The 15,311-nt window shown below is 40.1% G+C and overlaps 1 pseudogene; it reads right to left on the reverse strand.

Moving 5' to 3' along the window:
- Positions 1-1,386: 1,386 nt before the first annotated feature.
- LOC115693755 (disease resistance protein RPV1-like) lies at positions 1,387-9,529 on the reverse strand (annotated as a pseudogene).
- Between the last annotated feature and the right edge of the window lie 5,782 nt (positions 9,530-15,311).

Raw genomic sequence — 15,311 nt, forward strand, 5'->3', positions numbered from 1 at the left:
TAGAAATCATATTAGGGTGTCAATGTGATTTTCTAGTTAACAATACAGATGCTTACGTTGCTTCCAGGTAAGTAATTCTTCCAAACTTGCAATTTATTTAATGCTTTCTGGGTGTTAAATTGGTGGTTTGTGCACTCGCGTGAACACTTCACATGTTAGTAACTAAGTTGAAATGGATCCAAACTGCCTGCCAAAACATTTTTGAAAAGAAAAGGTACCGAAAGGGCGTTAGACCAGATCTAGCGTAATCAAGTCCCCGGGCTTAGAATCTCTGGTTCGTAGGAATAAAACATATCTCCCTATGTTTTATTTAGGTTTCTAATCAACCTACCATAAATTGATTAGTGGCGACTCCAAGCATGAAAACTTTTGCATGTTAAAAACTTAAACCCTAAGTTGCGAATTGGTAGGGCTTGGGAGGGCCCGAGTTAAGCTTAGTCTTAATAATCCATTAGCCTGAGAGAAATTTTAGGTCGCGACACTGTGTATCCTACGTTAAACAGTTCTAGATCAAGGAAAAGTCATGTCTAGCATTTTATAGTCTGCCTTGATGGTTATTACATAGTATCCATACTACATGCTTCGTAGACGTAGAAAATGTTTGTCGAATAATTCATAAGGGCCGTGCAATTTCCAATAGCAATTGAAAATTAGTGTGCTATTGGAAGAGAGTACTTTTTGTTCTCATTTAAAACGAAATTATTACCTTGTTTCCGCAAACACAAACACACCGGTTAAAACTGATACACCATCGAATTCAGTAAAAAAACTGCACCAAAGAATAACATACCAGTAGCGAGTCATACCATTAGATAGATTTCACATGACCACCTTATAAGTGCTATTGAATGCAAGAAACTAACTTGATTGACGACGTGGTCAGTGACCCCATATTATCATGCCCCCTCTTTGGAGCAATGGAACCAAATTCATTGAAAAAGAGAAGGCAAGGTGTTGCAGCTGCTACCTTCGAGAATATATCCAAACCGGTATTTTTCTAATTGCCGTTAGCCTCAAATATTCAAAATCTCTCCATTTTGCTGACAAAATCAATGCCATCAATGTGCATAATAGAAAATCCAGTAGACATTTCATCACCAATTTCAAATTTCTAGTAGAGAAAAGCTTCAAATATTTTACATCTTAATCTCTCTCTTAATCAAAAGGTCATAGAGGATCCTCTCATTCATGCATGAGGAAACTCATCAACCGTTTTAATTTGGCCACTTCAATGGTTATGGGAGGATCCTCATTGCTGTTGTTGACAATAATTTAATTAGAACACCTTGGCTGCAGCGGGAGGATCCTCATTGCTACTGCTAGTTATCCTATTTCAACTGCTAGCATACATGAAGGGACCTCCATTAAATGCATACAAATGCAACAGAAGAAAGCACAAAATTGTGAAATATCTAAAAATAACAAAGTTTAATACAGGATTGCACAATGGAATTTAATCAACATCAGTGAAGTTGAAAAGAAGCCTCCTACAGCTTGCTCAGAAATACCAATATACTTATTCAACAACTCAGCCCTTCTACTGATATGGATCCAAGAGAACAAGCTACTGCTGCAGAACTAGCAATGTTTGTCTTGCCAAAGCCCAGACGTCCATGTAAATGAACATTTGACCATGCCTTAGAGGAGCTTGAGCAAAAACATTTCATCAGCAAATGTAAGAATGACAGACATGAAGATTAAAATGGTTTGTTTAACAAGTCAACAAAAACCACATTTTAGCTTAGAGAGATAGAGAGAGATGAGGAAAGGTGTAATGAGTCACCAGAAAGAATAAACAAAAGCTACAGCTCAGACACAACCAATGCAGTTATACAAGCTTTCTTGAACAAAATCCATGCAAAGTCTCGCTCACTCACAAGAATGCATCAGGAAACAATGGTAGGTAGTTAAGCCCCACAATCTCAGGTAGTCCCATCATCTCATTGAATATTCTGCAGAGCCTGAGCATAAGCTTCCTTCACTAGATTGTCAATCTGCAAAAAGAGGTTTTGATAGCTTACCGTCAAAAGATGACTTTGACGTTACACGAAAAGTAAAGCACTTAATGGAAAACAGACACATGGGAACATACTACATATATTAGTATTGCTCGTCCGTATAGTCGATCAGGAAAGACACTCATAAAACAATAATAGGATCCTGGCACATGTTGAGTATGAGGAACAACTCCTTTTTCTAACAACCCCTTCAACTCATGTCAAAGAACTTCTCTTCCACATTTTCCTATCCGGCACAAAGTTGCTCTTTCCTAGCACCAGAAATTGCACAATGCACAATTCAATGCAACTGAACCTAGCCTTCAACGACATGGTGGCTTGACCATATCGACAAGTTTACTCCAATAACAATTGTCTCCTAGCGCAAATTTCACGCATAAATGGCTAAATACTACAATGGAGAAAGATACTTCACAAATCACACCGTGACTCAAGACTTGAGGCTTCTCAACTTCAGTTCAGAAGTGACTAGAAAAGCACCACTAACTAAATCACTTATACTGCATAACAGTTATCAACAATTCACTCTTCCGCAAACCAGGCATTGATTCCTTTATTTCACTCCTCGCAAATCATGGTTGTTCTTGAGTGAAATTAAAAAAACACTCCATAAGGTGAGACAAGTACTCTCAACCGCCTCTAACTTGCAACAAAACCTAGCATTTGTTAGCATCTTTAGTGTGCTTACTATCTAAAAGTTCCCTTCCATTTTATCCGTTTTTTACTAAGCAAGTTAGGTGCTGTGAAGCATGTCAAACCCGACATTATAACAGGATGAACGAATAAAATAGGTGGTTCCAGAACAAAGATGAAAGGTTAGCTAAAGGAAAACTCACAAAACAGGACGCAGCAACATTTAAGTTTCATCTCCAACATATTGAAAGAAAGAAGAAGGACCGTCTACTTAAGCTGCCTCACTAATCCTAGGGACTTACTTTCATCGACTGTCTTTGCCAATCATATGATACATACCTTATCCGTCTCTGTTGAACATCAGGCAATCATGGACGTGGAGTTCACAAGATTTTGGCACACCCAACACGCTCTCTAGTGACTCACACCGACAGAACTCCAAACTTTTCAGATTATGTAAATTAGACAAATCAAATTCGTTTAAGCTTTTGATGGAATTGCAATCCCAAATCTCCAATGTCCGCAATGATTTCAATTCTCCCAAACCCTGAATCTTAGTTAGCCGAGGCAACTGTGACAAAGATAAATGCTGGATCTCCTTCAAACCAGGCAGAATGGTCAGCGTCTCGAGCAATGGACAGTCGGACATCCTCAATTCATTGAATTTCGGTAGCTTTCCAAGAACCTCAAATCGAATCTCTCCTAGCGTATATCTTCCAATATCCAGTCTAGACAAATTCTCCAAGTTGGAAAAGAGTGACCAATCAATCGGTGACTGGACATCCTCTAAATCCAATTCTCGAAGGCTGGATGGAAGCCTGATAAGAGATCGGGAGTCGGCACATCTTACCCAGAGGCTTTGTAGTTGAGAGAGGGAACTGAAATCGGTTGGAGGCAAGGCCAATTTTTCAACGCAGAGGGTCAATTGCCTCAGAGCACATAATCTCCCGAGCCCCTCTATTTTGGCTTCTTGCACTAATGTTCCGATTATAGAAAGCTCAACTAAATTGGTTAAATTTGAGAAGTCAGGGATATTGGTCAGCGACTTCGATGATAAGCGTAACACCGTCACACTCTTTGGAAGCTCCGGCAGCCATTGAATTGAATGACAATTCCATAAATTAAGTGTTTGGAGATTTGTAAGCTGATTGATGGTTGTAGGCAATTCAGTAAAGCAGCCAAAGGATAAGTTTAGAATTTTCAACGAGGATAGTGCCCCAATTTCACTTGGAATTTCCCCTCCTAGATAATAACATTGGGCATGTAACTCTTCCAAATTTTCCAACATTCCTATGGTTTTCGGAAGTTCACTTATAAGGCTACCATTCAGATCTAGTACCTCAACTTTTTGAGATTTCCAATACAATCAGGTAAAATCCTGATTTTTGAATCACTTAGATCCAACTTTACCAATAATTGGAGCCTCCCAATCAAGGCTGGTACCTTTTCTAATTTCCCTCTTGCGATCATAAAAAATTTCAACCTTTCTAGGTTTCCAATGGAATAAGGTAATTCTCTAATTCTTGTCCTATTGATATTTAGCTCAAGCAGCGACTCCAATTGTCCAATAGAGTCGGGAAGCTTTTGAAGTTCATGGCATGTTAAGATTAGATGCTTCAGCTTCACTAAATTACCAATCGAGTGAGGCAACACTGAGAGTTTCTGAGAATATATTCTTAGCTCTGTTAAAGATTGTAGACCGCCAATGGACTCTGGTAGTGACTCAATAGCTGTATATTCTATTTTTAGCTGATCAAGATGATGTAGATTACCGATGGACTCGTCAATCATACTTAATTTGGTGCATCTCATAAGAATCAATATCTCCAGTTCCAAGATTGTAGAGAACGGGGGCGTCTTTGTAAGGGACGAACAATCCACGAGTTTTAGGACCTTCAACTGTTTTGCTACCTATAAAGCAATTGAGTTGAAACTCAGAAAAGAGGACTCAGAAAAGAGGAAGAGTAAATGTAATGCAAAATTATGTCGTGAGATCATACCATGATTTGACACCATCCTCCCCACTCGTCAGTAATATTATTCCCAAAAAGCTCAAGAACTGCTAGGTTCTTCATTCCTAAATTGGTAGCTCGGAATTCCATAGGGCAATTGCTCCAAGAGAGCCATCTTAACTCGGAGAAAAGATCCTCAAAGTCTCCTTCCAAGCTTCCACAGTTCATTTGAAGGAACCTAAGGTTGACCAACCTCGTAAATTCCGTACTTTTAAATCTGTATGTCGCACCAGGTTCAAACGTGCGAAGATCAAGCGCTATTATGTTCTCCACTATGTTCTCCGTTAACTGGAAGATCAAAATGGCAACCAATGAGTACTAAGTTAGATTTATAAGGTAATGCTGCTATTGAATAAACAAAAAACATTTAGAGGTAAAAATTACCTTCTTTCTCTGCACTACATGGAAGGCGTCCTTGGGTGACCATAATCTACTGGCCCTTAGAAGTGTGTTGCAACTTTCCGGGTGGACGATATCCCTTCCGAGGTCTCTAAGTTGGTCGTGCATCCATAATTTATCGTAGTCCCTGATCTTTATCAGTGACATACGTGTGAGGATCTTGACTTCAATTTCGGTGGGATACCCAAAAACTGCGTCCCGATATTTAATTGCAGTTATTTTCTCTTGGTTAATGAAGAAACATGCGATATCAAGAAAAATCTGTTGTTGACAAGAGTCCAAGGCCTCATAGCTTATCATCAACTTCTTCTTGACATCCTCATTCATCACTTTCTTTAACTTACATAGGACGTCTTCCCATGTTCTATGGCATTTTCCACGGAGTGTGGAACCTACGACATCAAGAGCCAACGGAAGTCGTCCAAGCACATTGACTAACTTATTTGAAATATCTATGTAATCAGCCGGAGGCTCGGCACATCCCAAGGCACGCTCACAGAAAAGTTTAAGAGCATTGTGTGAATTCATCTCTGGCATATCATAGAATGAAAATTGTCCGCTTCTAGAGGCTTGGACATTGTCATCCTCACCTTCCTTTACCAGGAATTCAATATTCCTTGTTGTTATGATGATTCTACTTCCTCCACCAAACCAATTGGGCTCGCCTGCAAGTCTCATGATTTGGTCCCGATTGTCGATGTCATCAAGAACAATGAGGACTTTCTTGCCATGAAACCTCGTCTTGATCATGTGAGCCCCTTCATCAATGAAGGAGAGGTTTATGCAGCTCAGATTGAGAATATCGGACAGCAATTTCTTTTGTAAGTTTATTATATCATGAGTCCGAACATCTTTAATAAAGCAGCAATGACCTTGAAATTGAGGGGAGATTTTCCTGAAGACAACATCGGCTAGCGTCGTCTTTCCGATGCCACCCATACCATGAATCACGATAAACCGTACATCCAAAGCTCCAAGATCTAACTTCTTCATAATGTCATCCATTGGGCCCTTAATTCCCACCAAATGATCATGCACGTCTGTCCGTCTTGTCCATAACAAACTAGAAACCTCTTTGACCATGAGATTTTTAAGTTCATCTAGGCTGCCACATACATAAGATGCAATCATCTCAAATTAAAAAACCAAATATATGGAAACCGCGCATGCATTACGTGGCACTGGAAGGTTATCATCAAGTTCAAAGTAATTTTCTTTTAAAGCAACCAACACAGAAAAAGTGATCATGTAGCTGTGAGCCATTTGAAAACAAAAAACCAGAAAACCATATTCTTTCAAGGGGAGGAGGCGGAGGAGGGACCTTCATCACAATTGAAAGCTACTACTATCAAGGTTCATTGTTCTAGTAAATGGCGGGAAAAGGTTATTTCATGACTGAGGGTCTAATTAGGCTTCATCTAGAAGTCGCTCCGACATATTGTCACCTAATAATTGCCGCGTGCAGTTGGGTTTCAACAAGTTGTGCACCTCGGTTTCATTCCTTTCCCTTCCATTTCAGGGGAAAATTACCAAATCATTCCCAAATCTATTCAATATATGCTAATTCAGTCCTAAAATTTTCAATTTTAATAATGTGGTCCTAAAACTTTACATGAAATTATAATATAGTCATTCTAACCAATTTCTTTCAGAAATGACTAATGTGGCAATCTACGTACGACGTCATTTTGAGTAAAATTGTTCACGTTAGTGTGTCACATAGGATGGCCAATGATTACTGGAGACCACATTAACAATTTCCCGCAACAATTGGCCAAAATGATTATATTGAAATTTCACACAAAGGTTTATAACTACATTAATAAAATTGAAATGTTTAAGAGTGAATTGGCTTCCATACAATAAATTTAAAATTGCTTCGATAATTATTCCTCCATTTCACTTTATACTTTTTTTCCAGTGGTTGGTTTCTTCTTGTCACACATAGCGAGACCTCTAGAGGTTTGCCTAGATATCAAGTCCTGGGTAAACCCGGTCCTAATCATCTATCTCCTCAAGCACTTGGGATGAGTTTGAAGGTGGCAAAAGAAAAAATCTCACTAAGCAGTTACCTTGAAGGAACAAGAATACTAGCTCAAAAGCATTTTTCTTAACGTACACGAAGATGAGGAATACTTTCTAGAATATATATCAACCTTAATTTGAGTTACCAACAAACATATCTCCAAATAAGTTACAACTAATTTGACGTTACCAATTCTTTATTGATAACAATAAACTATTGGGTACTTTAATCGACATAAATTGGTAAGTAACTCAAATTAGGGTTGGTAATTTAATAACAGAATTCGGAGCCTAATAACGTAACCTTACAAATAAAAGTTGGTGAATTATTAACAAATATTATTATAAAGATTGGTGATTTTGAAACAAATTTAAATAATGATAAGTGGCTCAAATAAGAATGAGTAACTTAAAATAGTTAGTTTTGACAAAATAAAAAACTTAGACTAGTTAGTAACTTACTTAGAGATTAGTTAATACGACACTTATATTAGAGTTAGTAATTTGGTACAAGACTTGGTAATTTTGAAATGTGAAGTAAACGATATGTTAAGTCGTACAAAAGTTGTACATCGGTAAATGATGTAATAAACTTAGTAAAAGACCCAAATAAAAGACGGTAAGTTAAAACAAGTTGGTAAAATAATTGAAAAAGAAGTTGGTGAAACACAAATTAAAATTGGTAATTTAAAATTGATAACTTTAAAATTTGCACGGCACGGGTTGGGCATGGTCGGTAATGGGCCTGCCCTTCCCCATTCTCGGATCCACCCGTTCTTCTTCCTCCATTGGCAATGATGTTGGCGGATATAGTGAGCAGAACAGAAACAGTAAGTATTAATGAAGAAGGATGTTGGTAAGCAGAGAGTAACGACTAGGGTTTGTAGAAAAACCACCACAAACTAGGGTAGAGAGTTGCTACATATCTCAAGGTAATTAGAATTGTCAAATTACTTATCCATTTTCTGGAGGTTCCTAGATTCGTCTAACCATAACTATAACTACTTAAGGCCAAAACATATGAACTCCTTAAGGCCAAAACCGAATCCACAACGATCGGTTCCTCAGCTAAAAGTATGGGAACGTCCTCGTCACTGGGTCAATCCCAAAGGGGGTCAGCTCCATCATTTCTTCCTCTTGGCCGTAAGTTTCCTGCGCACTTTTTCGTCTCCCTAGAGTACATCATACACTAACATGTTTGAACTAACTATAACCATTAATAGCTCGGAACACATAAAGAAGCTCCTTACTGAGCTCTCCTATTTTGGGCCGATCTTTCCTCAGCTTTCATTAGTATAACAAAAGGAAAAAAGATCTAATATCAAACTCAATCTAATTGTTTAGGCAAACATCATAGGCATGAGGTCGAGAAAATTGTACCAGAAGTCCTTAACTTTATGTACGGAATGCAATTGAAGTTAAGAAACTTGAATTTTTTTTATTTTTCACACATTAATGGTCATACTATTTTATCACGTCTTAGATCTTCATGGATATCTTGGTTTTTTTGCTATTGTAGATTAATTAATTAAGTTGATATACCTTAACACTAATTGTTATCAAAACTTTGTATTAAAAGTGAAAAGTCAATCTGTGCAAGAAACCTCGCCCTCTTCACGAAATTTATGGCTCCCTCATTGCGTCAAATCCAACCATACATTACAAAAGATTGCACAGCAGCAAACCGAATAATTATTCTTTAAGGAACAAGAAATTTAAAATTTAAAAACGAAAATAAAGTAAACGGAGAAGTTACAATACCCGTGATCTTTAAGATTCCTTCCTTTAATTCTGGCAACCTCCCTTAAAGCCTTCTTCCACTTCTTTGCTAAATCCTTCCTTGAGTCGCTCTTGTGCTTTCGGAGGGCTTTCCGATATAACTTGGTCTTAAGCTTGACATCATCCGCGTCCACGTCGTAGAAGATAGGGAAGATCACTTTCTCATCGTTGTCTCTCGATAACTCTATTATGCATGCTAGCTCACGGAGGCACCACTTACTTGAAGCATAGCCTTTGGAGAAAATCGGGATGTAAATTCTAGAGTCATTGATCGCTTGCAAGAGGCCGCCTTCGATCTCTTCGCCAAATCGGAGCTCTTCGTTGTCTTTGAAAGCACGGATCCCTGCGCGGATCATGTCATTGTAGAGACAATCAGCGATGGTTAAGCGAGTGTCGGATCCTCTGAAACTCAAAAACACCTCGTAACCCCTCCTCGATCCGTCATCACGGCTACTGCTTGCCGGAGCTGCCATCGTTGTCTCTTCTCCCTCCCTCTTTCTCTTCATTCTGGAAGGATGATGGAGAGATGAATCGCCGAATTGAGTCTACCCGGTGGCGTGGGAAGTCTCAGTCCGATCCTCGTAGCAACGTGATAAGCAACGGAGAGAGATCCGTCTCTCCAGCGGCTCGTTGACTTTCGCTGCATTTGCCCGCAAGTCACCAGCGGCCCGTTGACTTTCGCCGCATTTGCCCCGCAAGTCACCAGCGGTCCGTTGACTTTCGCCGCATAGACCTTCCTTCATAAGTATAAAAACCATCCAGACTGACAAAATAATTGATGAAAGTCTTCGAAGAGGAAAACGCGGAGAGAGAGAGAGAGAGAGCGATCTCTGCATCACTTTCCACCACACGTTTTATTTATCCTTCGAGCTATGAATGGGGTAGTGGGGACTGGGGACAATCGCTTCCACTTAAAAATATCTGCTTCGCCTATGATAATACCTATGTTTAATTATTTTTTTTTGGTCTAAATACCTATGTTAATTTACTTTTCGAGTGTTGGATGCTTTTTTTCCCCGATAACTGTTCTGTGGGCCTTTTTAGGCCAAATTTTGTGGGATTTCACCATAAGTATTGACAGCACAAATTCAATTTTGTTAGTGTATAGAAAGGTCGAGTTGTTCCTTAAATTAATTCAACTTTTGTTCTGGGGTCATTAGTTTTTTATGCATGTATAATGTTGAAGTCAACCCTTAAACAAAATATTGATATCGCATGATTTCAAGTTGTTGTACTTCTTTGCATTATGCATATTTGCATCAAGTCGGCTATGGGTACTCGTATTGAATTCCAAAATTGTGGAAATTTGAATGAAACTTTGATCAAAGATTTCAATCAAGCTAAGCTGGCTAAATTTGGGGATTTTGAGGAATACTTGGATTCTAAAGATCGCTCAGTGAAGCTTTCAAGGAAAATAAATTTGGAGATGAGGATAGAGATTGGCCGAGGGATCTTGCAAAGTGTGATTGGAGAAACAGAGCGAATTTCCTTGGATGCTCTTATTCTGGCAATGAATAAAGACCGTCACGAAGGCAGTAGCTTCGCGCCATTTTGGGAAGGGGATTTTCTTGCTCTAAATCAATCAGAGAGATCTTCTCTCCGGCCAGCTAAACGGAGGAATTCGTGGGATATTTTTCCATGAATGATAAGTTCACGGCTGAAGATAAAGGAAAGTGCGGCAATTGAGAGGCAAAATCGGTGAAACAGACATCAATAAAACAATAAAATCGTACTAAGGAGCTGATTGGAATGCACAAATGGGCTGGCCAAAATCGTGGAATGTCGTGAATCAAGGGAAGAAAAAAGGGAAACTTAAAAGATTTGCAAAGAAAGAGAGGTGTCTGGAGCCACTATGAAAGGGCACCTTCTGTCAAGAACAAGGGGAGAGGAGGAAGATCCAAGGGAGCTTGCAATAGAGAGAGATCAAAATACGTGAGAGACAAAGGTGTTCTTTTCGGTGACTCGCAGCAAATTCCTTTGTTCCAGTGAGCCTCGCATTAGCCTGATAGCGTCGTTCTTGCTGCTCATTGCTGCTGCGTCACTGCTGATTGCTGTTGTTTGTCGCTGTTTGTTACTGTTTGTTGCTGCGTCGCTGCTGTTCGTTGTTGTTTGCTGCTGTTCGCTATTGCTGCGTCCCTGCTGCTGCTGCTCGCTACCGTCCGTCATTTCTGTTCACTGTTTGTTGCTGTTTCGCTGTTTGCTGCCATTCGCTGCTGCTTAGCTGCTGTCCACTACTGTCCCGTCGCTTGCGCCTAGACTGGTCCGAAGTCTGCCGGCCTCGCCACCGTATTTGCAACAACGTTGAGTTTCTGGCCAAATCGTGCACTTGGTTTCCCTTTTTATTTTTGCAGGTCTTTTCGGTGCTGTTCTAGTTCAATCCCAGTAGCTCAAACGATTTTTGTTCTTATACAAAGTGGTTTCTTTGCCTCCTTGCTGAGTTCTCGCGGTTTCCTTGGCAGGTATGTGTATTCTGTTCTAGTTAATCGTGGTTAAACCTAATATTTTTCATGAATAGCAGGAAATTCTATCTAGGCGATCAGGGCTATCAATGGGTCGGGTCGGGTCGGGTTGGGTCGGGTACCAAGAAAACCCGACCCGACCTGAAACGTACAGGGTCGTGCTTGACCCGCCCCGCCCCTACCCGAGACCCTATTCAGCATTTACCCCAGGAGATGGATCGGGTAAGTGCTGGTGCCACATCGCCAAAATCTCACCAAATGCCACTTCAGTCTTTCTCAAGCAAGTGCAGAACCAAGAAAAAGAAAAAATACGACCGCCGCCGTGTTGTACACTGCTGCAGCGAGCTATGGGGACGAGAACATAGTGAAGCTCCTGCTGCAGAAAGGAGCCAACAAAGACGTCCACAAAAAGTACAGCAAGATCGCCTACGACCTTGCGGCAAAGCACGACCACATGAAGCTCTTTGATGCCCTAAAGTTTGAAGACAATTGTGCACGGCGGTGAGGAAAGGAGAAGCGCGGTAGATCCACCTGTAAGAATTATACTCGAAGTTTGAGCTTGAGTTTTGCTTATCCTTTAACTCTAGGATAGCGTTTGTATTTATAGAGTTTTTCTTCTAACTGTTACAGCAATTACATGAGATAAGAATGGACTAATTCAAACTATTTTGAATTTTGAATTAGTCCGTTACAGAAGTAACTAGAGTAATAACTACATCCGTTACAGTAATAACTATAGTAATAACTAATTGAGATAAGAATGAACTAATTCAAAATATTTTGAATTTGAACGAGTCATGCATTGTTATCCTTAACAGGCCCCCGCAAGTTGAAGGTGGTCTTCTGGATGACCTTCAACTTGGATCTGAGCATATCATGACGACACCTTGTAAGAGGCTTGGTGAAGATATCCGCTATTTGGTCACGTGTGGATATGAAGCGAACCTCAAGTTTGCGTTGTGACACTAAATGGCGGACGAAGTGAAAGTCTACATCGATATGCTTTGTTCTAGCATGAAAAAGTGGATTAACCGTAAGATACGTTGCCCCTAGGTTGTCGCACCAAAGGATAGGAGGTTTTGATTGAGAGATGCCCAATTCTTGTAACAGTGATTGCAACCATACCACTTCTGCCGTGGCGTTTGCCAATGCCCGATACTCAGATTCGGTTGAGGAATGTGCAATGGTATGCTGCTTTTTGGCTGACCAAGAAATTAGATTTTGACCCATATAAATTCCATAACCTCCTGTTGAGCGCCTATCAGTGGGACAACCGGCCCAGTCTGCATCACTGTATGCGTGGAGTTCTGTGGTGGAGTGGGAACTGATGAACAATCCATGCGAAACGGTTTCCTTTAAGTAGCGTAGGATCCGCTTTACCGCACTCCAGTCGTCTTCTGTTGGTTCTTTCAAGAACTGGCAGATTTTGTTTACCGCATAAGAGATATCTGGTCGAGTTAGAGTGACATACTAAAGAGCTCCTACTGTACTCCTATACAAAGTAGCATCTTCAAGTGGCTTACCCTGATTAATTAAATTGGTATTTGTAGCCATGGGCGTGTGAACCGGTTTAACACCGTCTATTCTGGTTCGGTGGAGGAGATCTATAACATACTTCTATTGTGACAGGAGGAGCCCTGATGGATGTTTGATCACCTCAATTCCCAGGAAATAATTAAGCTCGCCCAAGTCCCTTATAGAGAACTCCTTGTTTAAGCAGTTGATAGTGTCTTGAATAAATGCCGCGTTGGACCCTGTACTAACAATGTCATCAACATTGATGAGCATGTAAATGGAGAAATTGGGCCGATGTAGTATAAAGAGGGAAGTATCGGTTTTTGATCTAATAAATCCCAGTGATTCTAAAAAGATGCTCAACCGATGGAACCAAGCTCGCGGTGCTTGTTTCAATCCGTATAAGGATTTTTGTAGCTTGCATCTATGGTTTGGCCTTTCTTTATCAATGAAGCCCTGGGGCTGAGCCATGTAGACTTCTTCAGTCAAGTTACCATTTAAAAATGCATTGCTAACATCCAACTGCCGGAGTTTCCAATTCTTTGTCACAGCTAATGAAATAACTGCACGGACGGTGGTTGCTTTAACAACGGGACTAAACTTTTCTGTGTAGTCGATACCTTCCTGCTGATTGTAGCCCTTGGCCACGAGGCGGGCTTTGTATCGATCTATCGAACCATCTGCACGTGTCTTGACTCTATAAACCCATTTGGAGCCCACGACATTTGCTTTGGGATTCGGTGGAACAAAAACCCATGTTCCATTATGCAACAAAGCATTGAATTCTTGAAGCATCGCATCCCTCCATTTTTCATCTTTATTAGCTTCGGTGAAACATCATGGCTCTTCCTTAGAGATTATTTCAATCAAGTTCATATCTGGCAATGGATATTTAGTGCTGGGCCTCGGGTTTTTACGTAGCTGCATTGAATGGGTTCTTGATTTTTGATAAACCGGTTGTGGAGGTATCACAACAGCTTGTTGTGAGGAGGCATCTGAAAGAGCCTCATTAGAACCTGCACCAGCATTAGACGGACTAGAAACCAACGTGTTAGATGTTGAAGCAATATTAGTATTTGATAATGTCGGTGATGGTTCTTCAAAGGTGGGTGGAGAAGTGGTAGAGGGTGGGGTAGGAGGTAGAATATTACCATTAACACCATGGTTTGCCTGGGAGGACATACCAGCTATGGAGATCGTCAACCAAGGATGTGATGGTGAGGGTATTTTACAAGGGTGGGAACCAAGTGTGGCGAATGGAAAAATATTTTCAATAAAATGAGCATGTCTTGCAATATACATACGTCTAGTTTTGTAATCTAAACAACGATAACCAACATGCAATGGACTATATCCTAAGAATACACATTGAGTAGAACGGAGTGAAAACTTATGTGAATTGTATGGCCTTAATAAAGGGAAAACAGCACAACCAAATATTTTTAAAAACTTGTAATTTGGTTCTTGATGAAAAAGTGTTTGAAAAGGTGAGATATTGTTTAAGAGTGGTGTAGGTAATTTGTTAATAAGGTAAATTGTAGTTTCAAAAGCATAAGGCCAATACTAAAGTGGGAGAGATGCATGTGCCAATAATGTAAGGCCGGTATCAACAATATGGCGAATTTTTTGCTCAGTTGCTCCGTTCTGCTCGTGAGTGTGTGGACAAGCTACACGATGGAGAATTCCATGGTTTGATAAAAAAATTATTTAGGGTTCTGTATTCCCCACCCCAATCAGACTGGATGGCTTTGATGGATTTTTCAAATTGTTTCTCAGCCATGATTTTGAACTTTTTGAAAATGGAAGGAACCATAGATCGATTTTGAATAGGATAGTACCAGGTATATTTGGAAAAATCATCAACAAATAGAACAAAATACTTATAACCGGAAACAGAATTAATTGGAGCCGGTCCCCATACATCAGTAAAAATTAAATCGAGAGGTGCTTTACTAATACTATGAGTGGGGGGTAAGGGTGTTTTATGAGATTTGCCTAACAAACAGGAAGCACATTTGCTGAAATCAAATGTAGAACATGGCAAATTGTTTGAACGAATCAAAGAGCGAACTTTGCTTTGTTGGGGATGACCCATTCGAGCGTGCCAGGTAGTGACAGTGGCGGAAGTATCAAGTGAAATTGTGTTGGCAGATGGAGATGTGGTATAAAGACCCGGCAGCCGATATAGTCCATCCTTAAGCGAACCTTGGAGTAGTGGTGTTTTGGTCTGCAAATCCTTCACAACAAAGTGAAATGGATGAAATTCAAAGAAGCAATTGTTATCTCGTGTAAAATTATGGACAGAAAGCAAATTACGTGTAATGGCAGGGACATGAAGGATATTTGAGAAATGGAAAGATTTGTTAATAGGGGTTTTGAGAGTGGTAGAACCGACATTAACAATGTCTAAACCTGGTCCATTACCTACACGAAGAGATTCATTACCGTTATGTGGTATAGAGATCTGCAGG

This window comes from Syzygium oleosum, unplaced genomic scaffold, assembly GCF_021117445.2.
Source record: "Syzygium oleosum isolate NSW1041296 unplaced genomic scaffold, Sole_v2.1 Sole_v2.40, whole genome shotgun sequence".
Taxonomy (NCBI): Eukaryota; Viridiplantae; Streptophyta; class Magnoliopsida; order Myrtales; family Myrtaceae; genus Syzygium; species Syzygium oleosum.